This window comes from Macaca fascicularis, chromosome 5 (genome assembly GCF_037993035.2).
Source record: "Macaca fascicularis isolate 582-1 chromosome 5, T2T-MFA8v1.1".
In the NCBI taxonomy this organism is placed as follows: Eukaryota; Metazoa; Chordata; class Mammalia; order Primates; family Cercopithecidae; genus Macaca; species Macaca fascicularis.
In genome coordinates this window covers 123,338,074-123,363,573 of record NC_088379.1, presented here as the reverse complement: position 1 = coordinate 123,363,573, position 25,500 = coordinate 123,338,074, and the positions used below count along the sequence as shown (strand labels likewise).

Genomic DNA, 25,500 nt, shown 5'->3' with positions numbered 1-25,500 from the left:
GAAAAATGGCTTTTGTAAGTCTGAAAGTGGGTTTAAGTCGTGGAAATTCTCAAATATTTTATTTTCATTTAGACAGGTGCAAGGCTAAAGAGCATTTTTTTATATCCACTAAGGTCTCAGTGATATGCATTTATTTCATACAGTGGCAGGAGAGTTCTTAGATAGGTAACTGTTATAAACTTATATTTTAGTATGTCAGACTGGTCACTAGTTTTGCTAAAAATTATGAAATGTAAACAAAGTGAACAAAGATTGCAAGAGCTTTTTATATTTTAGGTTCCATATGTACTAAATGATTTTCCCTTGTTGAATCGGTAATATAATTGAATTCATGGTTATTAAAATATTATAGATTTGGTAGAAAGAGAATAATCAGAGATCTCAAATAAGCAATGGTCTGAAGTGAGAGTTTTTTTAAAATGTATTTTAAACATCACAGACTTTTTCAAATTCTCCATAAAATATTCATTTATATATTATTATCCGTTCCACTTGACAAGTGAGAAAGTTCACATTTGGAAGGCATACGTAAGTTGTCCAGTTAGTAAATAATAAAGCCTAGAATCAAATTTATACAGTATGAGGAGTGGACTAACATTCTTATCTGCCATACTACATGTATTTTTAAACTGCCTAATAATAAAATACTATCATTATTTTCATTTTTTGAGGTGAGGAAACTGATGTTCAGAGAGATTAAGATTTATGGATTAAAAAGCAAATAATTATTTAAAGCAGAGTTTGAATTAGTATTACCTAAATCTAGAGTTTGTTCTCATAACTATAATTCTGTCACTATCTTTTATTCCTGGCTCTCTCTTTCTGTTTACTATGTAGTTATGTAGCTAAGACAATAGAAGATAATAAAATGACAATTATAGTTTTCTCTAATATGGCTGGATAAATTAAAATAATCTTTATTTTCTTCTTTATTTTTGAGCACTTAAGCATTTGTTACAAATATTTTTATTGAAAAAATATACTATAACTCAATAATAGACCTAGTTCGATAGGTTGTTGAGATTGATCTAGAAAAGTAAATTATTGACCATTTTGCATAAAAGATCTGTAACTCCATTAGTCATAGTTAAGAGTGATCATCAAATAGTAAATTGTTATTCTCTCTAACGGTGACAGGACAGAGTCCTAGTCCAACTATATTGGATTCCAACAGCATAGCAATACAGTCGAATTATCAGAGAAAGACTGGCCATTCCTATATAAAGATAAAAGAGTTGCTGGAAGTGTGAAATGAGGAAATGGGAAAATAATGAGTTATTAACAAAATAAGTAGTAGAGTGGAAAGACTGAAGATCATACAAAGGATATTGAAAGATGAAAATGTATACTTTGGTTTGAATACTAATTGCTAAAAACATTATGAGACAATTAGGGAAATTTGAAGCTTAGTAGATATGTATTAAATGACATTATTGAGTTATTTTTATTTTCTTTAGGTGTGATAATGATATTTTACAGTGGAATAGTATAATGTCTGGGATTTGCTTTAAAATAGTTCAGAGGAGAGAGCTTGGTGATGACTGCATATATATATATGGGAACATAATATTCTCTCTGTTTTTATGTGTTTGATAATTTTAATAAAAATGTTAAGAAAAGATAAAAATGACAAAGACAAAGATAGTAACTTATTTAGAAATGAGGTTGTGTGATGGAGTTTTTACTTTAATGGGAAGAACTTAAATAAACTGGGGTCTGTCCTAAATTCTTTGAGTGAAGCTTCAGTCTACACCTGACTAATTTTCAGTTGTAGCACTGTTAAAATCATTAAATAAGATAGATGCATGTAAAACACATAAAAAAGTGCCTAAATATAAAACCAATTCCAAATTTATTAGCTATTTATTTTATTCCCATAAAAATTGTTCTAAAATCCATACTTCCTATAGCAATATTTATATATTAAAGAAATCTTAGTAGTTTGGTGGAAATTCTTATTTTATCTGTGAGTTTAATTATTTGAAAGAACTTGAATTTAATTTTTATTATTTCCTACTAAGCCACATGGGAAACAAATAGTTTAAGTGACTCTCCTAAATTCAACTGCTAGCTAGTGTCAGGGGTGAGAGTCCAGACTTCCCAAATTCAGGTTTCCCAAATCACAGGTTCATGGTCTTCTTGTATACTGCATCTTTTGTTTTTTTTTTTTAAAAAAAGGTTAGAATGAACAAAAACACAATGCAAGCAAGCTACTTGCACAAATTTATCTATAGATTTTCATCCAATTGAATCATATCTGTCACTGTAGACCCATTTTCTTGTTTGCCACTGATGTCTCCAGGCTAGGACAAAACTTGATCTTAGTTAGCTGTGCAATAAATATTTTTTAAATAAATAAATTATGCATTTGTACTTGGTTAGGATTTGTGTAGATAATTTACTATTAATAAAATAAGTCCTCTGTGCTCTCATAGGTCAGTTTGTAAGATAAATATAATAGGTACTAACAAAGTAAATAATAATAGAAGATGATGGAATAAAGGATAGTAATTGGTAAATTTTTAACATTTTTTAAATAGGTGAACTAATGAAGTTGAAGGACAGGATTTAAAAACTGCACACTTTGATGTCAGAATTACACACAAAATTTTAAACCATGTACATGTATGTGATCCTTTTGCTGTTTATATTATAAAATATTTTTTTTATCTATGTCATCAAAATGAGAGAAACAATTATAATGGTTATTATTTAAGAAACCAATGCAATGATATTTGTATGTTAACTTCAAAGGTAGGTGTCACAATTCTTTACAATTAATTAAATTCTTATGCAAAATTTTTGAGATTTTAAACTTTAAGCTGAATGTAATTGTGTTTTTGCCTATAGTGGGAAATAATGGTGTGCCTATTTCTAGAATGGTGGTGCATTGATTTTGGTCAGAAATTATGATGCCAATAGCACCTATGCATGGCTTTTAATAATTTTTAGATTTTACTACTGCATTATCCTTTTCAACTCACATCAATATTGAACCTTTCTTACACTCATGAATTTTTAATATTTTTTCTGAGCCTGGCTTCTAATTGAGCTCCCTCTGAAGGACTATGTTGAGCCAATATGATTCTTGCTTATGTATATGCACAAAGATTTCTTAGAAAACAAGAAGCTAGAATTATGAGATGTGACATGTGCTTTATTGTGAGAAGTGGGAAACTGACAGATGTGGAGGACATTTCTGAGGAGTCCAACTGGTCCACAGGCAAGCACAACCGTATCTGATTAGGCTGACAGCTCTGACTATCCATTTGTACATGAGCCTGGAGGTCTCTAATTGTTTTTCAGATCACTTAGCAATTAATGATGCCATTGTCCTTGGGTAGCTCATTTGCAGATCGATACTTGCTGGCAGAGTCAAAGCTTGGAAAGACATAATGACAGTAACCAAAGTGACTCTATTAACAATAAAGCCCACAGGCAATGACTGTGAAAGAAGACTGTCAGGAGATTGCGTTTCTTCCACAGCAAGTACCACTTGCAGTTTTTCAAAAGACTGTCAAGAAACCTGAACTGTAATTAACATTAGTTATTTTAAAAGTTATTTGTTCCTTCACTATGATTATTAAACATATTTTTGCTTTTCTACTGAGATATTTGTTCAAATTATATTTTAAGGTTATTTTTAAAATCTATTACTTATTCCCTCACTCCATCAAAGTACTCAATAAGATTTTTAAAAAATCATACAAGCTCATTAAAGCAATTATATTTGCCACTCTATGTGGTTGTAAAGGTGAATCATTCAGAATCAGGAGAATTTCCCCTGCTCCATCTCCTACAACTTTGACCATTCATTAAAAGTGTGCTTCAGGATAGGTCTATGTTTGAAATAATTGAAGTTCTCAAATAAGTAGAATAATTTAATCCTAGGCCACTAAGTAGTTTTTATCAGTGTAAAACATAATTTTAAAACATACATAGTTGAAGAGTTCCAAGTAGCCTTATTACCAGAAAAACATATTAAAACTAATAATTTTGATAAAGTATACTGGCTTCAGAAAATTTTAAAACCAAAGGAGAGAAAAATACCTTAAGTACTAATATTATTTGATGTTAATAATACTTAAAGTTATAATAATATTGAGGAAAGGAATATTCAAAAGTTCTCTTTATGTGTAATAACTTGCTTATGCCACGTTTTAAAACATAATTTTGTCTCAAATATTCTAGGAGAGAAAACAGTATATCCTGTCCTGAGCTTTAAGTGCAAACAATGAAAATCTTCTACTTCGGTGAAAATTAAAAGGCGTTTCCAGCACATTAGTTAATTGTTCCTTACTGGATAAATTGGCAATTTTACTTTTCAGATAAGAGTCGTTTTGGTTGACTACGAGAAGCCAAAAACTATTTCATAATTAAAGAAATAACTCACACTTTATCTAAATGGATTTATGATTTCTCATCTATTTTCTTAAACTATTTTCATAACAATTTATATGTACTAAAATTAACATATATTAACTTAGTCATGAAGCCTGTAAACTACAAATGTGATAATGAGGATTCAGTGCGAGGAAACAAAACAGTATTTTCAAGCTATCTTCAATCTGACTTGTTTAGAGGAGCTAATAAATAAATTAAAACAGCTATTATGTAAGTTTAAAAAACATGGAAAATGTAATATTCCTGAAACACAAGATTTAGAAAGGACAGATAGGATTTAAAAGTGCTGTAAGAAGAGTAAAAGTTGACAGATTGTCACTTTTACCTGTCTTTACCTGTCATTGTACTTACTGATTTCATTTTCTCTTTTTATGAGAAAAAGCATAAAAACATAATAGGCAGACTCAGTGAAGATGAAAAGCTTTCTCCTTAATAGTTTTGTACTGAGTTGATTTTCCTAAAGAATGTAACTTGTTATGGGTCTCTGATCCAGCCCAGTGGCTGTCAAAATGATTGATGAAGCTGGTGCATGGTAATCTTTGCAGGCTTGGGTCCCTGGGCTTTTGGGCAAGTGGGTGATGCAAAACCTTGTGAATGTGATTGGGCAAAATTCCCAGTCAATCTAAAAACTAGAATTTTGACAAAATGTATTCCAAGTAATATTAGTCAAAAAAGTAGCAGAACACATTGACTTCTGAAATGATCTGACTGAATTATTTTGTGGTGGCGTCCTAGCTGAATCACTTCTGTGTATTCAGTCCAAATATATCTGAAAGTCACATAGAGAGATTGCCAAAGAACAATGCTAATCCTACCATCTATGCATGTGTTAATTTATTGCAAAGCTAGATAAAATGTATGTTATTGGTAGAACTGTAGGCAATCATTAAGGCAGTTATAATTTCTCTTTTCATTCTAATTTTTTCAGCTTATTTTTCACTTTTGATATTGTATGAGCCACCCAGATGAATTTATTCTCTCAAATTTACATGTCCACTGGTAAGTTGATAGGGGAAAATTAATGGTCTGTGGAGCCAGATCAACCAACTCTTGCAAGTTTTGCACTACTCTAATACAGTTTCACTAAAACATAGTTCAGTTATATATGATATTACTAGTATGAAATGATATTTAAGGGTGCATAGTATTCTTTGATTGATTTATAATATTCAAATCATTTCCCATCATTGGACATTTAGGTTGTTTATAATGTTTTATCATTTTGTAGTCACTGACATTGTAATACTATTACAGTGAGAGTCTGGTTATTCTAATAGTATAAAATCCTATAAATAAAATTTTCAAATCAAAATAAAGGCCATTAATGTATATTGAGAAATAAATTCTAAAAATATTATAGAAATTTACCAGTATAGGATCTTAAAATTTGTGTCCTTGCTTACACTGGATAGAATGTTCATTATTATTATTTTAATTTCACAAATATTAAGGAATAAAAACACCTCATTAATTTATTGATCTGATGTTTTTTGATTAAATAATAAGACAATACAGATTGGTCAATTATAATTTTAACTTTTGTAAATTCCTTTTATATGCATCATTCTTGATTTATCCAATAGGATTTTTTGGGGGTTATGTAATTTATTTAAATTTTAAATTTTTATTTTTATGGGTACATAGTAGGTATATATATTTACGGGGTACATGAAATATTTTCATATAGACATATAATATGTAATAATCACATCAGGGTAAGTGGGGTATGCATCTCCTCAAGCATTTATCATTTCTTTATGTTACAGATATTTCAATTACGTTGTTTTAGTTATTTTAAAATGTATAATAAATTATTGTTAACTGTAATCACCCTGTTGTGCTATCAAATACTAAATCGTATTTATTCTATCTAACTATATTTTTGTACCTGTGAACCATCCCCCACCAACTATCCTTCACAGCCTCTAGAAACCATCATTCTACTCTCTCTCTCCATGAGTCAATTTCATTTAATTTTTAGCTACAACAAATAAATGAGTACATGTGAAGTTTGTCTTTCTGTGCCTGGCTTACTTCACTTAACATGATGTCCTCCACTTTCATTCATGTTGCTGCAAATGACGGGATCTCACTATTTTTAATGGCAGAACAGTACGCCATTGTGTATATGTACCACACCTTCTTTATCCATTCATTTGTTGATGGACACTTAGGTTGCTTCCAAATCTTGGTTATTGTGAATAATGCTGCAATAAACATGAAAGTGCAGATATCTTTTTGATATACTGATTTTCTTTCTTTTGGGTATATACCTGACAGTGGCATTGCTAGGTCGTATGATAGCTGTACTATTAGTTTTTTGAGGAATTTCCATACTGTTCTCCATAGTGGCTGTACTAATTTACATTTCCACCAACAGTGTATGAGGGTTCCCATTTCTCCACATCCTTGCCAGCATTCATTATTGTTCATTTTTGGATAAAAACCATTTTAAGTGGGGTGAAATAATATTGTAGTTTTGATTTGTATTACTCTGATGATCAATGATGTTGACCACCTTCTCATAAACCTGTTGGCAATTCATGTGTCTTCTTTTGAGAATAAATTTTTAAATCAGGTTGTTAGATGTTTTTCCTATAGAGTTGTTTAAGTTCTTTATATATTCTGGTTATTAATCCTTTGTCAGCTGGATAGTTTGCAAATATTTTCTTCAATTTGGTGGGTTGTCTCTCTCTTTACTTTGTTGGTTGTTTCCTTTGTTGTGCAGAAGTTTATCAGTTTGATGTAATTCCATTTGTCCATTTTTGCTTAGGTTGCCTGTGCTTGTGGAGTATTGCTCAAGAAACCTTTACCCAGATCAATGTCCTAGAGAGTTTTCTCAACATTTCCTGGTAGTGGTTTCATTTTTTGAGGTCTTAGATTTAAGTCTTTAATCCACTTTGATTTGATTTTTGTTTATGGTGAGAGATAAGGGTCTAGTTTCATTCTTCTTATAGATATCCAGTTTTCCCAGCACCACTTATTGAAGAGACAATTCTTTTCCCAATATACGTTCTTGACACCTTTTTTGAAAATGAGTTGCCTGCAGATGTGTGAATTTGTTTCTGGGTTCTCTATTCTATTACATTGGTCTATGTGTCTTGCTATTTCCAGTACCATGCTGTTTTGGTTATAATAGCTCTATAATGTAATTTCAAGTGAGGTAATTTGATTCTTCCAGTTTTATTCTTCTTACTGAGGATGGCTTTGGATATTCTGGGTCTTTTGTCATTCCATATATATTTTAGAATTGTGTGCTCTATTTCTGTGAAGAATGTCATTGGTATTTTGATTGGGGTTGTATTGATCTGTAGATTGCTTGGAATAGTAAAATTATTTTAACAATATTGATTCTTCCAATCCACAAATATGGAATATTTTTCCTTTTATTGTGTGTCCTTTTCAATTTCTTGTATCAGTGTTTTACAGTTTTCATTGTAACCACATTTTGGTTAAGTTTATTCCTGGGTATCTTATTTTCTTTGTAGCTATTTTAATTAGGATTACTTTCTTCATTTCTTTTTAGGTTGTTTGTTGTTGGCATATAGAAATGCTACTGATTTTTGTATGCTCTAATAGTTTGTTTGTTGGAACTTAGGTTTTTTCAAATATAAGATCATATCATCTGAAAACAAGGATAATTTAACTTCTCCTTTGCAATTTGGATGCCCTATATTTGTATTGTTGTCTGATTGCTCCAGCTAGGACTTCCAGTACTATGTTGCATAATAATGGTGAAAACTGACATCCTTGTCTTGTTCTTAGAGGAAAGGCTTTCAGTTTTCCCTATTGAGAATGCTACTAGCTGTTAGTCTGTTGTGTATGGCTTTTATTGTGTTCAGTTATGGTTTTTTTAACACCCAGTTTTGTGAGGGTTTTTATCATAAAGGATGTTGAATTTTATGGAATGTTTTTTCAACATCAATTAAAATGATCATGTGGGTTTACCCTTCATTTTGTTGATATGATGTATCACATTCATTGATTTGCATATGCTGGTTGGACCATCTGTGGGATATATCCCATTTGATCATAAGGATGATCTTTCTAACATGTTGTTGAATTTAGTTTGCTAGTATTTCTTTGAGGACATTTTCATCAATGTTCGTCAGAGATATTATCCTGTAATTTTCTTTTTTTTTCACGCGTCTTTGTCTGACTTTGGTAACAAGATAATACTGGCCTCATAGAGTGAGTTTGGAAATACTGATATCTTTCTCTAGGTTTTGAAAGTTCTTTGTTATTATCTATTTTAATAAACTTTCTGCCCCAATCTCTCTTTCTACCTCCTCTTTATGGCTAGTGACTCTTAGATTTGCCATTTTGAGGCTATTTCCTAGATTTTGTTGGCATGTTTTATTTCTTTTCATTATTTTTTCTTTTGTCTCCTCTGACTATGTATTTTCAAATGGCCTGTCCTTAATGCTTTCTTCCACTTTATCCAATCTGCTGTTGAGAGATTCTGATGCAGTCTTGAGTTTGTCAATTCAGTGTTTCAGCTCCAGAAATTCTGCTTCATATTTTTAAATTATCTCAATCTTTTTGTTAAATTTATCTGATAGAATTCTGAATTCCTTCTCTATGTTATTTTTAATTTCATTGAGCTTCCTCAAAACAGCTATTTTTAAATTCTCTGTCTGAAAAATTACATTTCTCTGTCACTCCAGGATTAGTCACTGGTGCCTTATTTAGTTTGTTTAGTGAGGTCACATTTTCCTGGGTAGTCTTGATGCTTGTGAATATTTGTCGATGTTTGGGTATTTATTGTAGTCTCACAGTCTGGGATTGTTTGTACTCCTTCTTGGGAAGGCTTTCCAAGTATTCAAAGGGAATTGAGTGTTGTGATCTAAGTCCTTTGTCACTGCAGTCATATCTGCATTAGTGGTTACTCCAAGTCCAGTAACACTGTGATTCTTGCAAACTTGTAGAAGCAGTGTCTTGATGGTCTTGGGCAAGATCCAAGAAAATGCCCTGGATTACCAGGCAGAGACTTTTTTCTCCCTTACTTACCTCAAACCAACAGAGTCTTTCTCTCTGTGTGCTGAGCTGCCTCAAGTTGGGAGAGAGGTGACCCAAGTCCCTCTGTGTCCACCATAACTTGGACTGCACTGATTGAGACCTGAAACCAGCACAACACTGGGTTTCACCCAAGGCCTGTGGTGACCACTGACTGGCTACCATTGGTGTTCATTCAAGGTCCAAGAGTTTTTCAGTCAGCAGGTGGTAAAGAGTCAGGCTTGTGTCCCTCCCTTCAAGTTGGCAAGCTCCCCACCAGCCCGGAGCAGTTCCAGAAATGCCATATGGGAGCCAGGCCCTAGAGTCAGGAAACTTAAGAATCTACTCTGTTCTCTATTCTACTGTGGCTAAGCTGGCACTAAAGACACTTGACAAAGTTCTTCTTACTCTTCCCTCTTCTTTCCTCGTGTAGAAGGCCCACAGTGAGTACTGCCTGGCTACTGCTGATGTTCACTCAAAGACCAAAGTCTCTTCAGTCAGCTTGTGGTAAATGCTGCCAGGCTTGGGTCTCTTTCTTCAGGGCAGTGGCTCCCTTCTACCTCAGAGCATGTCCAGAAGTTTCACCCAGGAGCCAAGGCCTTGAACTGGGAACTCTAGGATCCTGCTTGGTTCTCTACTCCACTGTGGCTGAGCTGGTGCCCAAGCTGCAAGACAAGTCCCCTTTACTCTTCCCTCTACTTTCCTCAAGCAGAAGAAGTGTCTCTCTGTGACCACCACAGCTGAGAATGGGCTGGGTTACACCTGAAACCAACATGGCCCTGGGTCTCACCCAAGAACTGTGTTGAATACGGCGTGGGTACTTCTGATGTTTACTTGAGGCTTAAAGCACTCTTTAGTCAGCAGGTGATGAATCCTGCCAGGACTGGATCCCTCTCTTCAAGGCAGCCAGTTCCCTTCTGGCCCAAGATGTGTCTAGAAAAGTCCAGGAGCTAGAACCCAGAATAAGGTCTTAGGGCTCTGCCTGGTGCCCTGTTCTACTGTGGCTTAGCTGGTATCCAGGTTGCAAGGCAATGTCCTTTTTAAACTTCCGTTTCCTCTCCTCAAGTAGGAGTCTCTCACAGAACTTTGAGCTGTGCTGCCTGTGGTTGTGGGAGGGGTGATGCAAGCACTCCCTTGGCCAACCCAGCTGGTGTCTCGCTAGGTTGTGTGCACCCAAAATCCACTGGTTCTGATCCCAGCACAGCTGCAGGACTAGCTCAGGAATTGCAATTCTCATGGCTTATACTGCCTTTCAAGTTTATTTCAAACCCCAGAGCACTTTAGCCCTTTGTGGTGGGTCTAGCTAGAACTCAGGTTCCAACTGCTGGGATGGAATGATTCCCCTCTGGCTAGGGCTGATCTAAGTGCTCCCTTTCTGGATACTGACTGAATTCTACCCTCTGTTGTTTTCCACTATGACAAGTTAGCACTGAATTTCAATGCAAAGTCCCATAATGTCTGCACTCTCTCTCTTCCAAGGACACAGATTCTCCAGATTCTCTCTGTGTCATGAGGTTGCTGAAGGGGGATGAGGGAAGGTGATCTTGGCAATTCAAGACTGTTTTTCCTACCCTCTTAAGTAGTTCTTTCCTTGATGTGATGTTAAAACCAGGTACTGTGATCTCTCACCTAATTTTTTGTTCTTATAAAGGTGCTTTCTGGTGTCGATAGTTGTTCAATTTGCTTTTCCTGCAGGAGGGGCAATCGCTGGAGGGCTCTGGCCATCTTTCTCCACCTCCCACAACTTTTAAAAAAGCAATTATAAGACTTTAATATGAAATATATATTTTAAATAAATATATGTTTATATAATGTATATATTATCTTTATATGCCTTGTATACATTGTATAATCTCCCTCAGATTGTCATCTACCTTTCAACGTAATGTTTTATTATTTTAGATACACAGTTTTAAAAATTTCTGCAATCATATCTACTGTTTTTTTTTTCTTTTTTATGGATTTGCATTTAATTTTAGAAAAGCTTCTCTCGGATTCAACATCAGATAAATATTAAACTGAATTATTTTCCTGATTTTAACGTTCTCTCTTCCCCAACCCAATCATTTAGTCCTAGATTTTGCCAAACGAGGTTTTTTCTTTTATTTGGAAAAACATCATTTTAATTAGATTGATTTTTGAACCTTACTTTCTCTACCTAATAAGAATGAAAGACTATTTACAAATAATGAAGTAACGTGAAATGATCTGTCTAATTTATTTTTTCCAACTGTCTCTGACTTACCAATTTTGAACATATAATCTGGACACTATATATATATATCATTTTGCTTAAATTATTTTTTATATCATTTTTCTTATTCCGGTAGTAGATATAGTTACTTTGCTTGGCTTTACAGTTTTTCTTACCAACTGAAATTCCTTTTTATCATGCTTTTACCTGTTAATTTTGGTTTTTGTCTTGGTTTGCTGGAATATATATAGCTAAAAGTCTTTTGTTATTAGTGAAGCAGGATATTTTCCTGACCCCTTCATGGGACGCACAACAAGGTTGCCTCGTTTACTCAATCCACAGCTCTCAACTCCTTGTGGGAGGGAGTGCGTGAGTGAACAAGGTGGAAACTGGAGTGTATGAGGTGTATGAGTGCTGGAACCAGCTGGCTGCCTTGGCACTGGCAGGGGTGAACTCTGCTCAATTGGACCTGCTGTCTCACATCCCTTGTGGGAGGGAGCATGCAGGTGAGAGAGTGCAGGAGCTGGGGCAAGCGCTTTTGGGTCCTGGCAGGAACGAACAGCACACAGGCCCCACAGAAGCATAAAGGGGGTGCCTCAACAATCCCTGAAGTCCCAGAGGGAGTGTTACTGTGCTCTTTCAGCTCTACCATCTACGAATGGCTTAAGCATTAACAGCTCAGTGCACTCTCTGCATTTTTGGCAAAGGGTCAATGTGACAGCCTTTTGTATCCACACTCATGGCTCCCAAGCTCTTGTTCAATGTCCAGGAGAAATGAGGTCAGAGGAATAAAGTGAAGGACGGTAAATGCAGAGGATTTTATTGCTAGTGAAAGTGGCTGTCAGCAGGAAGGGGAACTGAAAAGGAAAAGGGGCAGTAAGGTAATCTTTCCCTGAAGTCTGGCCATTTCCAGCCAGATTCTTTTCCGAAGTTACCTTGCCAAACTGTCCCTCTGAAGTCAAGCTGCTTCTCTCCAACATCCAGCCGTAGTCTCTGACGTCCAGCTGCTTTTCCCTGCTCTGCCAGCTGAGTCTGGGGTTTCTATAGGCACAGGATGGGGGACAGAGTGGACTATGCATTGTTTTGAAAAAGGCAACATTTGAGCAGGAAAACACAGATATAAGTTCTCACTTTGTGCCATGGTCTCAGGCTTTGTGGCTTGAGGGTGGGACTTCATCAAGGACCTGCCCTTTTCTGCTTAGAATTTGTCTGCTTCCTGTCCCTATCAATAGTGGTCTGTAGTGCCTTGTCTGAGATTATTTTCAGTCTTTGGGACATCACCTTTTCCATAACTCAGACCAATACAGAGCGTAGGTTTTAGGGTGTATTTATTTGAGTGCATTTGTTTGCTATAAATTTAGTTCATATGTATTTACTAGGTAAGTATATGTTAGAATTTTTTTTTTATAGCTTACAATGGCATTTATTATGAAATAGAAATAATACGTTTTCAACCTGGTATACAACCAGTTTTAATTTTGATGATTAGCTGAATAGGGTAGAAGTATCTTAAAATTATGGCATATTCAGTGCAAACACAACAGGTGATAAGGGATTCTTGAGTGAAAACATTGTGCTGGAGTACACATAACTCCTTTTTATTTTATAGTATTTTTATAAGAACTAGACAAAGGTTTCTATTTTCTTTCTATTCCCTTTTCTTGTAATCACTGACATGTTCTTTATCTATGTATTTACAGATGATGTTTAAATATGGATCCACATTTCCAACCTTTTTCTGATCCTTGGGCATGCTCTCCCTCCCCAGATTTTCCATGGACATTTTCACTTATATGTTGTGTTATTTCATAATCAACATTTAAAAACTGAATTTGTGGTCTTTCTTGGCAGACGCTATCTTCTGACTCCCCTAAATCTCTTAATGTATTGCCTACAATGACTTCCAGCATATTTATGGCCAGGTTTTATTTGAATGTTTTGTCTGACCAGTGGAGAGTACTTCTCTTCCCGCTGATGCATACACATTCCTTCCAAGGTTGTATGTAAAAGCTTACGTATGAGTATAGTGTAGTGCAGCCGATTTAATGAACAGCACAACAAGCCAGTATTCCTCCCTACTTTTTGTTTCTAAAACAGTGTTCCCTCTTTTGAAATAAGAGTAACTAAATTTTTTAATATTTATATTTCCTAGTATATGTCGAGTTCAAGAGCAGGGTCCATATTTATCTGGTTTACTATTGGGCATATAATGCAGCATCTTATAATCACAGACACTTCCTATTCATCTAAGAATGGCCTATGACTGTTTTTAAAATGCAATATGCATTATAAAGCTAAATCTCAAACCCTTCACCTTCTACATCAATACTTCAATTAAAAAGTATTGATGTTTCCAAAATTTTTGCTTTGGAATTCACCAATGATATTTACATAGCATCTTCACTTTTCTATTTTTATTAAAACAGTTGTAGTTTAAATATATCGTTAATGAATTCTGTACAGATTCATGTAATATCTGTCCTGTGCACTCTGCCAGTATTTTGAGTTGGGATTTTGTCATTAGTTGCTAAGCATGTTTTAGACTTTGGAAATGGGTTACATGAGCTTGACCCCAGGTCATCAAGGAGCATCAGGCTTTCTGCCACAGTTTTCATATTGGCCAACCTTCTCCGGAAATTCGTGGTTCTTAGGTGGGAAGATTGCCTGATTCCAGTAATTCGAGGCTACCATTGAGCTATGATCATGCTACAGCACTCCAGAATTAGACCCTGTGTCTTAAAAACAATCATGATTCTTTTAGAAACTTTCAACAAATACCATTTAACATTTTGGAAAAGCTGAACTTTTGTGCAAAATGTGACATGAAAGGTATAGAAGCACCTTATTCACTGTAGGGCAATGCAGGTTAGTAGCTAATAAGAAATCATATGACAGTAACAAGATGGTGCAATTTTTCACTTGAATGATTTTTCTACCAGTCTAAATAACAAACTATATTATTCTGTTTCATACAATGTATTTTTAAATTTTCTGATTTAAAAAGGAACTAACTAGCTTAGAATGAAACATAATAAAGCTTGTTATTTGTAAATAAAGGTGACTATAATTGATCACAGTTTTAAATCTTGTTCATCTGTTAATTGATATGATTTGTAGACACCCTGCCTTCATAAATTTCCTTGTAGATGTTTAGCAAAGAGCAATCTGACAAAATATAGTAAAATATGTGGTTTCAACTCACTAGAACTTTAATCCTCATATGCCTGAGTGAGTTATAGGATAGCAGGAAAATGAATATATGCATTATGTCACTAAGAAAAAATGCACACACTTCAGGTTTCTGAAGACAAATTATAATTTGTAGCAAAATACAAATGTGCTTTACAATAGTTTCTACCCTTTTGCATTACATAAGATACTTCAAAATCTTGGCATCATATCTAAATATTTTATTGTAATATTAAATTTGTAAAAACTTTGAAACATGTAGATTGTTTTACTATCTGTACTTTTTATCAAAATTCAATCACTTTTATCATCAACTAAAGCATGTGGCTTAATGTCTAAAAAGTTTTGGTTGAGTTATGTAGCTACAGAATAATGAAGAAACACATGCTAGAACCAAAGGACACTTTTATTTGATAACAAATGTTAACTTTTCACTTACCATTAGCAGAAAAACAACCTTAAAAACCTTCAAGTTTAGTATACGTCATATTCCTCAGAACTTGATAAAAACTAATCCTTACTGTGCAGAATTTCAGTATTCAGTATGACATATAAGGAATTCAGAAAAAAAATCAAGGTTTTCGTGCTGGATTAACTCATTATTATTTCCATTACCCCAACACTTTAAACATCCACAAGCCTGGGGCATTACTGAGTATTTCTCAAATCAAATAGTATAGAATAAAAACATATATGAACTAGTTTCAAAAAATTCAAATAAACTCAAGAACTTATTAAGTATAAACCATGCTATGGAGGCTACATGACCTATATGACCATCATTAAATATCTCACTTTGGTTAAGTGGCAAACTTAAGTATTTAGACAAAAAGAGTTAGTGCCAATATGTAGGGACTTCATTTTAAGCACAGTAGGAATGAAGGTTCAGATGAATTAAATGTTCTATTTTATTAATTTTAATCCTGACAATAATCCTATAAGATATGAAGACAGTGAGTGTCAGAAACATTATGAAAATTGCCTACAGCCACAGAGACAGTGATTGACAGGACTGAGTTTTACCATAGACCTGTTGTTCTTTAAAGCTAATGCTGTTTCCACTGTGTGAACACATATTAGAAAAAGTTCAGAAAAGAAAACGAGTAATATGAATCTGGTGAGCAGAGAAAACCTAATGGAATAAATAGGCTTTAAGTCTCTCTATCTAAGATTTAGAATAATTAGATATGGGAAAGGAAAGGAAAGGAGATTAAGCTCTCCTGATTGAGGTAATGGTGTAAGCCACAAGACAAGCATGTAAGACTTCTAAGTATCATCTCTTTAGCTAGTTTTTTATTTTATTTCTACATTCACTATTTCTGCACCTCATCACACATCATATTTGAATGTTTGCCTGAGGCTACAAACTAAATAAAATACCTTTTGATATTACTTATTTTTCTAATATAGATATCAGATTAATCCTTAGAAGAAGTTCATTCATTCATTCAGTTACTATTGTTAAAATAAAAACTTTATACAAATTAAATTTAGAAGAGTTTATTTCTAAACTCTTCTAAACAAAGAATGATCCACGAATTAGGCAGCACTCGGAACCGGGAGAGGTTTAGAGAGCCCCACTCATCAATGAGGGCAGGCTGTATTCATAGACACAAAAAGGAATTGAGGTAAAAAAAACAGCTTGATTTGTGACAACTTGTCATTTGCATTATTTGGGCATGGTATGATGAGGCATTGGCCTTATGTGTACATTGTCTGACCAGTTTGCCTCCAATGATTGGCTGAAGCTTGGCTTCTATAATTGGCTGAGACTCAGCAGTTTGTTACAAAAATATATTCTTAAGTTAGGTTGCAGTTTGTTTACTTAGCAAATTAGGTTGTAGTTCATGATGTAGAAATTCGAAATACAAAAGCAGTGGTAGGCTGCTTTAACAAGTCACCCTTTTGATATCCTCTCAGTTTTAAAAGATTGACCGAAACCTTGGGCATTGATTCCATACTCTGTCACCATCAGAATGGATTTGTTTGGTCTCATTATGGAATTCACAATTTACGACATCAGGTTAGTTGAATGATGTTTTATGTACCTTTTGTGTTGTCATTGTTCTAACTTTAGTCAGACTATTTGACATATAGTGGATGGCTGCATCCAGAGCATTTGAGACTTGAGAGACCACAGTGCACCAAGGAATCTATTATGACAGCTCTAAAGAGGATAATACTAAGAAACTAAAGTATATGAACTTTACAAATTGAAACAATCAAAATCAGATATATAAATATCAAATATATAAAAAATGAGACAGAAGCAAAAATCTTGTTTTAACTAGGTAGCTTTTTTGTTGATTTCCTGAAACTGAGTTTCTGTCATACCAGATTTTTTAATCTAAATGTAGCAGGAGGTGTTAGCTATTGCTAACACCTTAGTTCAGCCAACAAATAGCTCAATGCAGTCATGTTATCTAAAATAATTTAAAGATATTTTTAATTTAAAGATATATTTAGCAAGATAAATTAAAGAAGTTTTCTGGGCAACTGTAGAATCAACTATAGTGGCTAATGTTTGAGACAAATTTTGATTCTTGACTTTATTTACATGTATGCCATGTCAAGGAAGAAGTATTCTACAAAAAGATGCCAATTTGGTGGGATTTACATTTGCTGGCAAATTTTGCTTTATTCTGTGGTGCAAATTAAAAGGTGTACAATGTTCAGCTTCTCATTGGTTATAGGTTGGCAATGATACTGTTAAAATCTCTAAAACATAGTGGTCCCTTATTTTTCACTTATTGATACATGGAGTTGCCCATGCATATGGTTAAATGATAATTATATTGTTACATTCTCTATGTAAATATATGTTTTAGAGAGGCACAACAGACAGTTCCCTGTGGGATGCCTCATGCATTAGGACTAATTAGTAGGGAAGCACTAGTAATATTTATCCAAGACTCCATTACTGAATTATTGCATAACTGGAGGCTACCAACATTTAGGGAATTAGGGTTATAAATTTGTCTGCAAAAGGTCAAAATACATTTATTTTAGTTTTTAAATTTAATATCTGGTATAATATTACTGAAAAACCCATACTATAGGTTCTGCTTTCTGTTATATTTAAACAAGGAATCTGGATACCTAAATCTGAAAGCCTAACCCTGTAGAAAAGAATAGATACTGCAGTTGCGATATTAGTAAAATTTGGTAGAGAGTAAAGCAGATAATTTTTAAGCTCATGTAAGGATTTAGGTTTCACGTAACATATCCAACATGAGGTTCCCTGCTTCTGAGGAAAAACCTCCCTGCCTAGTTTTAGTTTTGAGGTCTCCAATGGCTGTGTAGTCACAAGAGTCTGGAGGGGCTGTCTTTAGGAGAGAAATGTGGATCCAAGACTCAAGAACCTGAATTATTGCTGCCGTATAATTGGTAAGAACTTGGTATGCTTAGGATTGGTTTGGATGAGCCACAGGCAAAACACTGCCTAACTTCAAATTATACTATAAGGCTATAGTAAACAGAATAGCATGATACTGTTACAAAACAACACATAGATCAACGGAACAGCGTAGAAAACACAGAAATAAAGCCTCACACTTATAGCCATGTGATGTTCAACATAGCTGACAAAAACAAACAGTCGGGAAAGCACTCCCTGTACGATAAATGATGCTGGGATAATGGACTAGCCATATGCAGAAAAATAAAACTAGACATTTACCTTTCAGCACATACAAAAATTAACTCAAGATAGATTGAGGACTTAAATGTAACACCTCAAATTATACAAATCCTAGAAGAAAACCAAACCTAGGGAATACCCTTCTTGACATTGGCCTTGGTGAAGAATTTTTGGCCAAGTCCCCAAAAGCAATTGCAACAAAAACAAACATTGACAAGTGGGTTCTAATTAAATGAAAGAGCTTCTGCACAGCAAAAGAAATTACCAACAAGGTAAACAGACAACCTCTATAACGGGAGAAAATAGTCACAACTTTGCATCCAACCAAGTTCTAATATCCAGAATCTATAAGGAACTTAAATCAATCAGCAAAAACCGCAAATAACACCATTAAAAAGTGGGCAAAAGACATGAGCAGACATTTTTCGAAAGAAGACATATAAGGAGCCAATAAACATGAAAAAAATGCTCATCTTCACCAATCATCAAAAAATGCAAATCGAAACTACAGTAAAATACCATCTGATAGCAGTCAGAATGGCTATTACTAAAAAGGTAAAAAACAACTGATGCTGGTGAGGCTGCAGAATAAAGAGAATGCTTATACACTGTTTGTAGGAATATAAATTAGTTTAGTCACTGTGGAAAGCAGTTTGGAGAGTTCTCAAAGAACTTAAAACAGTTACCACTTGACTCAGCAATCCTATTACTGGGTATATACCCAAAGGAATGTAGATATGTTCATTGTCGTGATATTCACAATAGTAAATAAATGGAACCAACCTAGGTGACCATTGATGATGAATTGGATAAAGAAAATGTGGCACATATACACCATGACATACCGTACAGTCATAAAAAAGAATTAAATCATGTTTCTCACAGCAACATGGATGGAGTTGGAGGCCATAATCCTCAGCAAATTAATGTAAGAACGAAAACCAAATACTGCATGTTCTCATTTACAAGTGGGAGCAAAATATTGAACACACATGCACGTAAAAATGGGAACAGTAGACACGCAGACTACTAGAAGGAAGAGGAATAGAAGCGTGCATGGGTTGAAAAACTACCTATTGGGTACTATGCTCACTACCTGGATCCAATATACCCATGCGACAATTCTACATATGTACCTCCTCTATCTAAAATAAAAGCCAAAATTAAAAAAGTAAAATAACTTGATATGATCCCTTACAATGCAATTCAGTAGTGGTCTTTCTCTGGTGTCATATCCATATGATGTAATCTTCAGGTTCTAGATTGTGAAAGGTGTGGTTGTCATTAGTTGGTGGGCCATTTAAAGGCTTATTTTATGTGGTAAAAAAGACACTTAGGCATAATGCATTCAAGTCTTGGAATGCTGAATTTTGTCAGAGTTTCTAAGAACAGGAGATACATATGATTTTATTATTAGGGGGTATAGGCCTTTCATTAATTATTTCATTAGGGGTCAATCTGTTTTCTAATAAGAATAGATCTAATTATCATCAGTCTGCTAATATCTTTGACAAAGACAATACAATTGATTCAATTAGCTTTGCTTAATGCCTTTGTGTTTGTAATGCCTTGTTTAACTGCAGTGAAATGAATGCTTCTATCACTGAAGATTTCTCCAGGAATGTCCCATAAAGGAAACACATTTTGTAATAATCTCTTAGTTACTATTATAGAATCAGCCTTTCTTCATGGGAAAGTTTCTATACAACCAGAAAACATACACTGAAATTAGCACTTGCATGAAATCCATTGGTTAGTATTTAAAGGGTCCCTCAAGTGCTGGAAATTAATCACCCGAGTTTTGTACTGTCTTATGGAATATGAATTTGACAAATCAAATATTGGTTATAAATCATTTTCACAATGTTAGAACAATTACCAAACCAATTTTTAATTTTTAAAATATCATTTGATCTATTCTATGATGAGTCATAGAGTAGACCTAATGGAAAAATAGAAGCTTTAAAGACTCTGGAAGCAGCAGGCAGTTGTCTAGGCTTTTCATGAGATCACACTTAGCATTAGATTTAGATCTTCATAAACATCACCTTTGTTTCTCCAATTCAGGTATACAACATTGTTTCTTAAATAGATTATCATAGGTAATTTGACTTGGATCAAACTTATGAGGCTCATTCAAATTGCATATTTTAATAATCGCAATATTTTAATAATAAAGCCACACACTTACAGCCTAGCATGAAAATCTACCAAATTTAGTTTAACATTCCTGATATTCAATTAATTCTGTTCTGCTTCATGTTTGGGTTAGTAGTTTTGTGGAGCCAACCAGTTTCTTTCTTAGAGTTCTGGAAATTCTTATCAGGTCCAAAAATATGACCTGATTTCTATGGATTTTATAATTCCTGGAATACATATTAATAACATGTCCATATAAATGCAATTTTAAAAAGTTAGCATTACTTATTATTAGGCAATGCTTCTTATTAATTTAATGTATCAAATAAGCCCAAATAGTTTAATATGTCTTTTTACAAGGAAAGAGACAAATCCTTTGGAGATGTTCCAAAAGCACATCCGGAAACTCCAGAAGTTGTTTCAAGCTCAAGAAACAAAACTTAATTTCGAATTTTGAGTTCAGAAAGTTTGTCAAAAATATCAAGAGTTTAAAATACTTGATCAAAATACAAGCATAGGCCACTTAAATGATAGTTATTCATTTAACTAGAGGGAGAACTTAAAGACTTCAAAGGCAAATACAGAAAGTTACATAGTTATTAAAAAACCTGTTTTAGTAGAGAGGACTCAGTTTTTTAAATGTAATGAAAGATCTAATAAAGACACATAAAGCACAAGATTAAACAGGGTAAAAGAAAACTTTTACTTCCCAGCCCAATTTCCTAAAAGGTAAACACTTTTTACAATTTCCTATTAAGAGCCAACCAATACTCCAAGAGCACTGTTTGTTTTAACAGAGGATCAAATTGTTAACAGAGAAAACAAAATTCTAGTTTTGCATCAGTGAATTTTTTATTTTTTTTTTTTTTTGAGAGGGAGTCTGGCTCTGTCGCCCAGGCTGGAGTGCAGTGGCCGGATCTCAGCTCACTGCAAGCTCCGCCTCAGTGAATTTTTTAATTGATGCTAAATATTTAGAAAAACTTAATAATTCCTTTTTAATCTTAGCCAGCTTCATAACACATAAAATTTTTTATTTCACAAGATTCATCTTCCACAAACCTTCTACAACTTTCTTATTTCCTCAGGCTTTGTGCTAATACTTTTTCTCTTCCCACTTTGAAACAATTAGTCATTCTACTTTAGGACAATAATGACTCTTTTTCCCTTAACAGAACAATTCTTTCCTACCTCATTGCTTTAATTAACAAAAACTTGTCTTACTTTCCTTGCATATGAAGTTGTTGCCCTTATTATTTTTAGTTTTAATTAGCATATATTAATTAGAATTTTAATTATTAGCATTTGCAAATCATTCTGTGGATTAACACCATTTTGCAATTTCTGAAAATATGTGCGTCATCAAAATATGATTTCTTTTTGTTTCTTAACAGACCAAAATATACTTAAATTCTTCATACTATATAAAAAACAAGAAGTCCAAAGTAAATAAATTTAAACTTGTGTTCATCAATTAATGTTTCAGTATTTTATATATTAAAATAATCTAGATATTTAATTAATATTCATTATTTAAATTTGCAAAACTTCAAGGTGCAAGTTGCCAAAGGGATTTGGGAAGCTATTTTTAAGTAGACACATTGTAACACAAAACAAAGCTAGCCATCATCAAGTTTTTTCCCCGTTGGCTATTTGTATAGCATGTAAATGTCATCATGAAAGCAAACACCTGAAACCATAATTTTAGTTTGTTTGTTTTATTGCTGTGCTTGATATACATGAAATAATGGACATTGCTTCTTCATTTGCACATTGTTCTTACATTGAACTCTTAGTTCTATAAACCAAAAATAACATTCAGTGATCTCTGCAATCATCTGAATGGACTCCCTCTCAGCCAGGGCACTCTAAAATTTACCCTGAAAGACTGGTTAAGGCCATGACAGGAAGTGGGGTTTGGACATTCCTCATTATTCCCCTCCAGTGTTAATGTTAACATAAATCTTAAGTCTGATAAGAAACACTTACAGTCTATTCTTTCTAAGCCCTGCTACTTGAAGGCTTCATCTGCATGATAAAACCTAGGTCTCCACAACCCCTTATCATAACCCAGACATTTTTTTCTATTGACAATAACTCTTTCAACCAATTGCCAATTAGAATATGTTTAAATTCTATGATCTGGAAGTCCCTACTTTTAGTTGTCCTGCCCTTCCAGATCAACCAATGTGAATGTTACATATATTGATTGATGTGTTATGTCTCCCTAAAATGTATAAAATCAAGCTGTACCCCAATCACATTGGGCACATGTCATCAGGACCTCCTGAGCCTATATCATGGCTACACATCCTGTAGCCAAATAAACTTTCTAAGCTGACGGAGTCCTGTCTAAGATATTTGAGGTTCACATTTTGGTGAAGATGAAGGGACTCTGAGTGGAGGTTCCCCTGACCTTTGACATGTCTCCTATTGGTACCAGCTTGAGCTATCTTTATGGCTCAAACCAATAACACAATTTTCTCAGACCTGCCCCCAATGCCAAGAGGATCCCTGATCTCCCAAATTTTGACTGAGATCTAAAGTTTATTTTGCTGTAAAACTTTTTTGGAGATTTACTTGATTCCAACAATGAAGGCAAGTTTTCCTGCTTCCATGATGGCGGAAGGCAAGTAACTCCTATCTAGGATGATGGAGAGCAGTCCTCAGCCTGAGACCCATTCCTAGATAAGTAGCTGAAGTTGTTTTATTTTTATTTTTATTTTTTCTGAGTAAAGTTAAGATTAAGAACCAGTAGATCTTAACTTCTCCTTATGATTAGGACACTCAGCAATCATTTTTTTGCCATTGTTTGTTCCAATATTTCTTGCATCAGACTTTACCACCTCTACCTTACTTGGTCAAATCCTTATAAGAATTCCAGATTATGGATAACAAGACCTCTCTGAATTGGCTAAAATTCCTCTGAGCTGCAAAAGAGAAACAAAGCAAAGAAAAACAGAACCACGCACTTGGTTTCTGTGTTAGCTTCCTGTCTTTAAAAAAAACAAATGTTCTTTCACTTACCTTTCTTTCCCTCATTTCTCCTTCCCTCATCATCATCTTTGGTACCAAGAAAAAGTATAGAGAAGGCTTCTAATGACTTGAACCCCTAAAACTCAGAAAAAAAGATGATGCTCATCCCTTTTTGGGGTGTTCATTTTGCTTTGTGAAGTTCCAAGAGTCATGGACAGATTCTTCTTAGCTCTTCTTTCCTGTATTGCATGACCTGACCTGACCTCTTTGGCTTTTGAGGGTGCCAGATATTACCTTGAACTGTGAGAGGATTTGACTTTGGCATGTGTAATGGTTAATGTATTAGTTTATGGTTAATGTATTAGTTTATTAGTAATGTATTAGTTTATCAGCCCCTTTCAGTTATGGCTGGAGTGTCTCTGACCCAGGGCACCAAGTCCCTAGGCTGAACAAAGTATGGAAACCTTGGGTTCAGCCCATGAAACCACTTTTTGCTTTTAGACTTCCAGCCTGTGATGAGAGGGGCTGCTGTGAAGACCTCTGACATTCCCTGGAGACATTTTTCCCATTGTCTTGAGGATTAACATTTGACTTCTCATTACGTATAAAAATTTCTGCAGCCAGCTTGAATGTCTCCTTAGGAAATGAAATTTTCTTTTCTATCGCATTGTCAGGCTGCAAAATTTCTGAACTTTTATACTTTGCTTCCCTCACAAACTGAATGCCCTTAACAGCAACCCGTTCAGCTCTTGAATGCTTTGCTGCTTAGGAATATCTTCCTCCAGATATCCTAAATAATCTCTCTTAAGTTCAAAATTCCACAGATCTCCAGGGCAGGGGCAAAATGCTACCAGTCTCTCTAAAACATAGTAAGGGTCACTTTTGCTCCAGTTCCCAACAAGTTTCTTATTTCCATCTGAGACCACCTCGGCCTGGACTTTATTGTTCATATCGCTATCAGCATTTTTGTCAAAACCATTCAACAAGTCTCTAAGTAGTTCCAAACTTTCTCACAAGTTCCTGTCTTCTTTTGAGCCCTCCAAAGTGTTCCAACCTCTGCCTGGTATGCAGTTCCAAAGTCACTTCCACATTTTCAGGTAACTTTTCAGCAACACTCCACTTCCAGTACCAATTTACTGTTTTAGATCATTTTCACGCTGCTAATAAAGACATACCTGAGACTGGGCAATTTACAAAACAAAGAGGTTTAATTGGACTTACATTTTCATGTGGCTGGGGAAGCCTCACAATCATGGCAGATGACAACGGAGAGCAAGTCACATCTTACCCGGAGGGCAGCAGGCAAAGAGAGAGCTTGTGCAGGGAACTCCCATTTGTAAATCCATCAGATGTTGTGATACTTATTAACTACCATGAGAACAGCATGGGACAGACCCACCCCCATGATTCAGTTATCTCCCACTGGCTCCCTCCTACAACACATGGGAATTATGGGAGCTACAGGTGAGATTTGGGTGGAGACACAGAGTCAAACCCTATCACAGTTTCATTCAGGTACCCACTTCCACCACTCTCCTCATGAGAAGGAGTGTTGGGGCATAGAGAAGACCACGATAATAGGAAAGTGTTGAACAGAGTTGGCAGAGCATATAGTCCATATAGTCATCAGGGGTTTGAGAAGAGGGGTATCCATCAACCTTGAGTTTCTTATGAAAGAAGCAAAATTGACTAGAGAAAAGGGAAAACTAATTCTTAGAAATTTTTCTCTGAAAATGGTCCAAGTGTCAATTGGATAGGTTCAGACATGGAGACTTTTTGGACTTGATTTGAAACTCCCACCACAAAAGTATTCTCTTTTCTCTCTGAGACCTTGGCCAATTATTTTCCTGGGAGTGAAGACTTTGAGGGCTTCTTCTAGTAAAATAAATAAATAAATAAATAAATAAATAAATAAATAAAATTAATAGTTTGTGACAAAGGGAGGGCTCCCTCTGATGGCTGGTGT

General features: G+C 34.6%; 1 long non-coding RNA gene across 3 annotated transcripts in view; it reads right to left on the bottom strand.

The window, feature by feature from the left end:
• The window catches only part of LOC107129814 (uncharacterized), a 70,042-nt gene extending 45,196 nt beyond the window's left edge, over positions 1-24,846 (bottom strand). For 2 of the 3 annotated variants that reach the window (XR_010586963.2, XR_010586964.2), the window contains exon 1: positions 24,756-24,846. This is a non-coding gene — a long non-coding RNA (uncharacterized lncRNA). Of the gene's footprint in view, positions 1-23,585; positions 23,795-24,755 lie in introns of those variants that run through there. The other variant, XR_010586965.2, reaches the window with a different exon arrangement.
• Between the last annotated feature and the right edge of the window lie 654 nt (positions 24,847-25,500).